Genomic DNA, 9,472 nt, shown 5'->3' with positions numbered 1-9,472 from the left:
TAAACTTCCCTAACTCTGAGAAAGGGAGAACTAATTTGGTAATTAGAAATCAAATTTGAAAAAGAGGCAAGCACTATAGATGTGGAGAGAGAGAGAAAAAAATTTGAGACTAAAAAATGATAGCTAAGGAATGGAGCTAAGAGAGGAAAAGCCAGTATTACCAGCAGGGAACTTGAAACATTTTTCTATGAGAATTAATGAAGATGGGAGAAGGTCCTTTACCTAGGAAGAGCCTGGTGTTTGGAAGGATCACTGTTAATGGCACTATTCTAAGAAGCTTTGTGGTAGCTGAGTTATTGTCCACAGTCTACCAGCTATCTGGAGTGAGGTCTTCCCATCATTGTGCTCAGGGACTTTCATCATTATTTCTTCCTTCAGCACAAGGGAATGACTTAAGTTCATCCACACCCATCACCTTATCTATGACTACCTGGGATAAATGGTAACTCCCTTTGCTGCCAGAGACTTCCCTGGTGGCTCAGATGGTAAAGCATCTGTCTACAATGCTGGAGACCTGGGTTCAGTCCCTGGATCGGGAAGTTCCCTGGAGAAGGAAAAGGCAACCCACTACAGTACTTTTGCCTAGAAAATCCCATGGACGGAGGAGCCTGGTGTCCATGGGGTCTCAAAGAGTCAGACACGACTAAGCGACTTCACTCAATTTGCTGCCAGATCCAAGAAGTGCGTGCGTGTGTGTGTGTGTGTGTGTGTGTTTTGGAGCATCACAATCAACTAAGGCAATTTGGGGACAACATTTAAACAACAGCACTGACTGTGGCACAGACCATGAACTCCTTATTGCCAAATTAAGATTTAAATTGAAGAAAGTAGGGAAAACCACTAGACCATTCAGGTATCACCTAAATCAAATCCCTTACTATTATACAGTGGAAGTGATAAATAGATTCAAGGGATTAGATCTGATAGACAGAGTGCCTGAAGATCGATGGACAGAGGTTCATGACATTGTACAGGAGGCAGGAATCAAGACCATCGCCAAGGAAAAGAAACGAAAAAAGGCAAAATGATTGTCGGAGGAGGCCTTACAAATAGCTGTGAAATGAAGAGAAGCAAAAGGCAAAGGGGAAAAGGAAAGATATATAAATTTCAATGCAGAGTTCCAAAGAATAGTAAGGAGAGATAAGAAAGCCTTCCTCAGCAATCAATGCAAAGAAATAGAGGAAACCAATAGAATGTCAAAGTCTAGAGATCGCTTCAAGAAAATTAGAGATACCAAGGGAATATTTCATGCAAAGATGAGCACAATAAAGGACAGAAGTGGTTTGGACCTAACAGAAGCAGAAGATATTAAGAAGAGGTGGAAAAATACACAGAATTGTACAAAAAAGATCTTCATGACCCAGATAATCATGATGGTGTGATCACCAACCTAGAGCCAGACATCCTGGAATATGAAGTCAAGTGGGCCTTAAGAAGCATCACTATAAACAAAGCTAGTGGAGGTGATGGAATTCCAGTTGAGCTACTTCAAATCCTAAAAGATAATGCTGTGAAAGTGTTGCACTCAATATGCCAGCAAACTTGGAAAACTCAGCAGTGGCCACAGGAGTGGAAATGGTCAGTTTTCATTCCAATGCCAAAGAAAGGTAATGCCAAAGAATGCTCAAACTACCGCACAATTGCATTCATCTCACACGCTAGTGAAGTAATGCTCAAAATTCTCCAAGCCATGCTTCAATAGTACATGAACCATGAACTTCCTGATGTTCAAGCTGATTTTAGAACCAGAGGAACCAGAGATCAAATTGCCAACATCCATTGGATCATCAAAAAAGCAAGAAAGTTCCAGAAAAATATTTACTTCTGCTTTATTGACTATGCCAAAGTCTTTGACTGTGTGGATCACAACAAACTGTGGAAAATTCTTCAGGCGATGGGAATATCAGACCATCTGACCTGCCTCTTAAGAAGTCTGTATGCAGATCAGGAAGCAACAGTTAGAGCTGGACATGGAACAATAGACTGGTTCCGAATAGGAAAAGGAGGACGTCAAGGCTGTATATTTTCACCCTGCTTATTTAACTTACATGCAGATACATCATGAAAATGCTGCACTGGATGAAGCACAAGCTGGAATCAAAATTGCTGGGATAAATATAAATAACTTCAGATATGCAGATGACACCACCCTTATGGCAGAAAGCAAAGAAGAACTAAAGAGCCTCTTGATGAAAGTGAAAGAGGAGAGTGAAAAAGTTGGCTTAAAACTCAACATTCAGAAAACTAAGATCATGGCATCTGGTCCCATCACTTCATGGCAAATAAATGGGGAAACAATGGAAAGAGTGACAGACTTTGTTTTCTTGGGCTCCAAAATCACTGCCAATGGGGACTGCAGCCATAAAATTAAAAGACACTTGCTCCTTGGAAGAAAAGTTATGACCAACCTAGACAGCATATTAAAAAGCAGAGACATTACTTTGCCAACAAAGGTCCATCTAGTCAAAGGTATGGTTTTTTCCAGTAGTCATGTATGGATATGAGAGTTGGACCATAAAGAAAGCTGAGCACCGAAGAATTGATGCTTTTGAACTGTGGTGTTGGAGAAGACTCTGGAGAGTCCCTTGGACTGCAAGGAGATCCAACCAGTCCATCCTAAAGGAAGTCAGTCCTGAATATTCATTGGAAGGACTGATGCTGAACCTCCAATATCTTGGCTACCTGATGTGAAGTACTGACTCATTGGAAAAGACCCTGATGCTGGGAAATATTGAAGGCAGGAGGAGAAAGGGACAATAGAGGATGAGACGGTTTTATGGCATCACCGACTCAATGGACATGGGCTTGAGTAAACTCTGGGAGTTGGCGATGGACAGGGAGGCCTGGTGTGCTAAGGTCCAAGGGGTCACAAAGGATTGGACACAACTGAGTGACTGAACTGAACTGAACTTAACTGTAGTGAGTTTAGAGATCGAACCTTGAGACTCAATGAGTGGAGAAACTGTTTGTGAAATTGCTATAGCCTGCTCTTTTCCATTTACTAAGTATAACCTTAGGAAAATTTCATAAACACTCTATCTGAATTTCCTTATGTGTAAAGTAGGGATAATAATTTCTCACTACTTGGAGTTGTCATGGGAGGAATACATGGAATAATGTATCTATATATAAAGTTTCTTAGTCTGTCTGGAACCTCAGAGATGACCAATAAATTATAGATATTATTGTACTCAAAGTTATTAATGATCCTACTTAATCATCATCAGATTTCTTCTGATTTCTCTTTGGGTACTAATAACATAGACTATTAAATTTATCTTGTAAGAATGTCTTTCTGCTTTATGGTTATTGAGAAAAATCAGCTTAGAAAAAATACTCTCCTAGTAAGTAAGTATGGGAAATGTTGCATGCTATATACAACTTTCATCTTTATCTTGTTCTTCTGGAGCTATACCAAATTTATAAATATATTAAAGTTAACAGTTTATTTAGCTCACACATTTTAAAGTCACTTTAAGGGCTTCCCGGTGGCTCAGTGGTAAAGAATCCACCTATTAATGTAGGAGGCATGGGTTTGATCCCTGGTCTGGGAAGATTTCACAGGCCACGTGGCAACTAAGCCTGTGAGCCTCAACTATTGAGCCTGTGCTCTAGAGCCCAATAGCTGCAACTACTGAGCCCACTTGTCACAACTACTGAAGCCCGTGCACCCTAGAACCCTTGCTCCACAACATGAGAAGCCACTGCAATGAGAAGCCTGTGCGCTGGAACTAGAGAGTAGCCCCAGCTTGCCACAACTAGCAAAGAAGCCCATGCAGCACTGAAGACCCAGCACAGTCAAAAATAAATAAATAAAGTTATTACAAATGTAGCATTAAAAACCACTTTGAATATGGAACTAATTTTTTCCCCGTGAAATATATAATGTTCTAAAGAAGGTTTGTTCCATGGATAACATTTTGGAGAATGCATCACTAAGCAAAGCCAGTGTTTTCAATATGCTTCAAGGAGTTTAAGAATCAAAAACAAGGTGGGGTACTATCAGGCAGTGGCTCCAAGTCAATACCTTCAGCTCCATGGGAGGGCCTGCCACTTTTGACCTGCACTTGCTTTGATATCTTGCTTTTCAACATGATTGATGCACAAAATGATTTCACATTACCCTGTATTAGTAAAGATTTGTTCTGACATTCCATTGGGAGTCAGTCAGAAATCCAGTTTGAAGTTAAGTCAATAAATGCCAAGTTTCCCATTCTTTCCTTTATCTATTAATAGTATTAATAGAATCCAAAGGCCTTTCTTTTTCTTTTCATCCTGCCAATATAAAATTACACTTTCTAGCTATAAGATCACAGTCTGCTTTAAATATAGTGCATCACAAATAATACTCATAGTTCAATGATAATATTCATTTTAATAGGCAAAGAAACAAAGGTGAAGAGAGTTTTAGAAGCTTGTTTATTGTCAAAGAACCAGAATTCCAGTATATGTATTATTTCTGGTTCAAGCGTAATGTATTATGTTCCACAGCACATCATACATCTTCAGAAAGCCTTACCTGCCCATCTTTATGGAAAGCTACAAATATGCTGTGCAACAAACTACCCAAACACTAAGTGATTTAAAGCAAACATTTGTCCTCATAAATTTGTAAATTGGCTAATTTAGGTTGCTCTGAGTCTATTATCCTTTCTAGAGATGAGCACATTTTTATCATGTTGATGTCAAAGACGAAAGAGAGTCAAGAAAGTCACAAATATGCTTCTCAAGCTTTGGACAACATCATGTGAGCTAACATTCTATTAAATAAACCAATTTACATGGTTGAAAGGGACAAGGAATCATGCTCTGCCTCCATAGAAGAAAAACTGCAAAGCCACATGCCAAGTAGCATAACATATTCCCAGCTTTGAAGGATTAGGATGTGGACCATCCCTTTGGGGGCATTATTCTGCCATAGTATATGTTTTTTGGACATTCTAATAGCTGTTTAGTGGTATTTCACTGTGGTTTTAGTTTACATTCTTTTGTTGGCTGTGCCACATTGCTTGTGGGATCTTAGTTCTTAGACCAGGGATTAAACCAGAGTCCACAGATACACAGACATACAGATGTATGAGTGGGACCATAAGGAAGGCTGAACACCAAAGAGTTGATGCTTTCAAATTGCGGTGCTGGAGAAGACTCTTGAGAGTCCCTTGGACTGCTAGGAGATCAAACCAATCAATCCCCAAAGAAATCAACCTGGAATACTCATTGGAAGGACTGATGCTGAAGCTCCAATATTTTGGCCACCTGTTGCAAAGAGCTGACCATTGGAAAAAACCCCAATGCCGGGAAAAACTGAAGGCAGCAGAAGTAGCGGATGACAGAGGATAAGATGGTTGGATGACATCACCAAAAGAATTAAGAAAAACCATAATAGGATCTTGCGGCTGTGCTGTGCTTAGTTGCTCAATCATGTCCAACTCTTTGTGACCGCACGGACTCCAGCATGCCAAGCTACCCTGTCCTTCACCATCTCCTGGAGCTTTGCTCAACTCATGCCCACTGATTCAGTGATGCCATCCAACCAGCTCATCCTCTGCCATCCTTTCTCCTCCTGCCCTCAATCTTTCCCAGCATGAGGGTCTTTTCCAGTGAGTTAGCTCTTTGCATCAGGTGGCCAAGGTACTGGAGCTTCAGCTTCAGCATCAAGTCTGTCCAATGAATATTCAGGACTGATTTCCTATAGGATTAACTGGTTTGGTCTCCTTGCTGTCCAAGGGACTCTCAAGAATCTTCTCCAGGACCACAGTTCAAAGGCATCAGTTCTTCTCCACTCAGCCTTCTTTATGGTCTATCTCTCACATCCACACAACACTACTGAAAAAACTATAGCTTTGACTATACAGATATTTATCAGCAAAGTGATGTTTCTGCTTTTTAATATGTTATCTAGGTTTCTCATAGCTTTACTTCCAAAGAGCAAGTGTCTTTTAATTTCATGGCTACAGTTGTCATCTGCAGTGATTTTGGAGCCCACGAAAATAAAGTCTGTCACTGTTTGCATTGTTTCCCCATCTATTTGCCATGAAGTGATGGGACCAGATGCCATGATCTTAGTTTTCTGAATGTTGAGTTTTAAACCAACTTTCTTACTCTCCTCTTTTACCTTCATCAAGAGGCTCTTTAGTTTTTCTTCTCTTTCTGCCATAAAGGTGGTGTCATCTGCATATCTGAGGTTATTGATATTTCTCCCAGCAATCTCGATTCCAGCTTTTGCTTCATCCAGCCCAGCATTTTTCATCATGAATCAAGGTAGCCAGGAGAAATATCACTAACCTCAGGTATGCAGATGATACCACCCTGTGGCAGAAAGGAAGCTTCTTGATGAAAGTGAAAGAGGAGAGTGAAAAAGCTGATTTAAAACTCAGCATTCAAAAAATGAAGATCATGGCATCCAGTTCCATCACTTTGTGGCAAATAGATGGGGAAAAAATGGAAACAATGACAGAGTTAATTTTCATGGGCTCCAAAATCACTATGGATGGTGACTACAACCATGAAATTGAAAGATGCTTGCTCCTTGGGAAAAAAGCTATGATGAACCTAGACAACATCAATAAGAAGCAAAGACATCACCTTGCCAGTCAAAGGTCAGTATAGTCAAAGCTATGGTATTTCCAGTAGTCATGTTCAGGTGTGAGAGATGGACCATAAAGAAGGCTGAGTGTCGAAGAATTGATTCTTTTGAACTGTGGTTTTGGAGAAGACTCTTGATAGTCCCTCAGACAGCAGAGATCAAACCAGTCAAGCCTAAATGAAATCAATCCTGTATATTCCTTGGAAAGACTGATGCTGAAAGTCTAATACTTCCAGCTGATGCAAAGAGTTGACTAATTGGAAAAGACCCTGATGCTGGGAAATATTGAAGGCAGGAGAAGGGTGCCAAAGAGGATGAGATGGTTGGATAGCATCACCAACTCAATGGACACAAGTTTGAGCAAACTCTGGGAGATAGTGAAGGACAAGGAAGTCTGGCCTGCAGCAGTTCATGGGGTCTCAAAGAGTCAGACATGACTTAGCAACTGAACTGAACTGAAATGTGTTTTTCAAACAACACAGTTCTTCATTTTGATGAAATTCTATTTATTATTTCTTACTCAGTAATGCTTTTGGCATGGTATCTGATAAAACTTTCCTGTCTTAAGGCCATGAAGATTGTCTCCTACATTTTGTTTTAGAATTTTTTAGTTTTATATTTTACAATTAGGTCTGATACATTCTGAGATAATTTTTGTATAGGACATAAGATATGAATAACGGTTTCATTCTCTTTTACTTTTTTGATTTGGATATCCACTTGTTTTAGCACCATTTGTTGAAAATATTATCCCTTCTTCACTAAATTTTCTTTGCATCTTTGTAAAAAATCAATTAACAAGAATTTCTCTGGTAGTCCAGAAATTAAAAATCCACACATCCATTGTAGGGAGAATGGGTTCCATCCCTGGTCAGGGAACTAAGATCCCACATGCTGTGAGGCACAGCCAAAAAGTAAATAAATACAAATATATTTAAAAATCTTTAGCAATAGAAGTATGAGTCAGTTTCTGAGCACTCTGTTCTGTTCTTTTTCTAGGAAACAGAGTCTTTATCATTGTTGCTTTATAGTATAGGTGAGTTCCGAAGAATAGCAAGGAGAGATAAGAAAGCCTTCCTCAGCAATCAATGCAAAAAAATAGAGGAAAACAACAGAATGAGAAAGACTAGAGATCTCTTCAAGAAAATTAGAGATACCAAGGGAACATTTCATGCAAAGATGGGCTTGATAAAGGACAGAAATGGTATGGACCGAAAAGAAGCAGAAGCTATTAAGAGGTGGCAAGAATGCACAAAAGAACTGTACAAAAAAGATCTTCATGACCCAGATAATCATGACGGTGTGATCATTCACCTAGAGCCAGACATCCTGGAATACGAAGTCAAGTGGGCCTTAGAAAAAAACCACTATGAACAAAGCTAGTGGAGGTGATGGAATTCCAGTTGAGCTATTTCAAATCTTGAAAGATGATGCTGTGAAAGTGCTGTACTCAATATGCCAGCAAATTTAGAAAACTCAGCAGTGGCCTCAGGACAGGAAAAGGTCAGTTTTCATTCCAATGCCAAAGAAAGGCAATGCCAAAGAATGCTCAAACTATCGTACAGTTGCACTCATCTCACACGTTAGTGAAGTAACACTCAAAATTCGGCAAGCCAGGCTTCAGCAATACGGGAACTGTCAACTTCTCAATGTTCAAATTGGTTTTAGAAAAGGCAGAGGAACCAGAGATCAAATTGCCAACATCTCCTGGATCTTGAAAAAAGCAAGAGAGTTCCAGAAAAACATCTACTTCTGCTTTATTGACTATGCCAAAGCCTTTGAATGTGGAAAATTCTTCAAGAGATGGGAATACCACACCTGACCTGCCTCTTGAGAAACCTATATGCAGGTCAGGAAGCAACAGTTAGAACTGGACATGGAAAAACAGACTGGTTCCAAATAAGAAAAGTAGTATGTTAAGACTGTATATTTTCACCCTGCTTATTTAACTTATATGCAGAGTACATCATGAGAAATGCTGGGTTGGAAGAAGCATAAGCTGGAATCAAGATTGCTGGGAGAAATATCTATAACCTCAGATATGCAGATGACACTACCCTTATGGCAGAAAGTGAAGAGGAACTAAAAAGCCTCTTGATGAAAGTGAAAGAGGATAGCGAAAAAGTTGGCTTAAAGCTCAACATTCAGAAAACTAAGATCATGGCATCTGGTCACATCACTTCACGCGAAATAGATGGGGAAACAGTGGAAACAGTGTCAGACTTTACTTTTTGGGGCTCCAAAATCACTGCAGATGGTGACTGCAGCCATGAAATGAAAAGACGCTTACTCCTTGGAAGGAAAGTTATGATCAACATAGACAGCATATTCAAAAGCAGAGACATTACTTTGCCAACAAAGGCCCGTCTAGTCAAGGCTATGGTTTTTCCAGTGGTCATGTATGGATGTGAGAGTTGGACTGTGAAGAAAGCTGAGCACCGAAGAATTGATGCTTTTGAACTGTGGTATTGCAGAAGACTCTTGAGAATCCCTTGGACTGCAAGGTGATCCAACCAGTCCATCCTAAAGGAGATCAGTCCTGGGTGTTCATTGGAAGGACTGATGCTAAAGCTGAAACTCCAATACTTTGGCCACCTCATGTGAAGAGCTGACTCATTGGAAAAGACCCTGATGCTGGGAGGGATTGGGGGCAGGAGGAGAAGGGGACGACAGAGGATGAGATGGCTGGATGTCATCACCGACTCGACGGACATGAGTTTGAGTGAACTCCAGGAGTTGGTGACGGACAGGGAGGCCTGGTGTGCTGTGATTCATGGGATCGCAAAGAGTCAAACACGACTGAGTGACTGAACTGGACTGAACTGAGCATGGGTATTGTCTTTTCTTTTTTAAAGAATAGCTTCTGGTTATTCTAGGTTCTTTGGC

This window comes from Budorcas taxicolor, chromosome 2 (genome assembly GCF_023091745.1).
Source record: "Budorcas taxicolor isolate Tak-1 chromosome 2, Takin1.1, whole genome shotgun sequence".
Lineage (NCBI taxonomy): Eukaryota > Metazoa > Chordata > Mammalia > Artiodactyla > Bovidae > Budorcas > Budorcas taxicolor.
Note: the sequence above shows the minus strand (reverse complement) of the source record.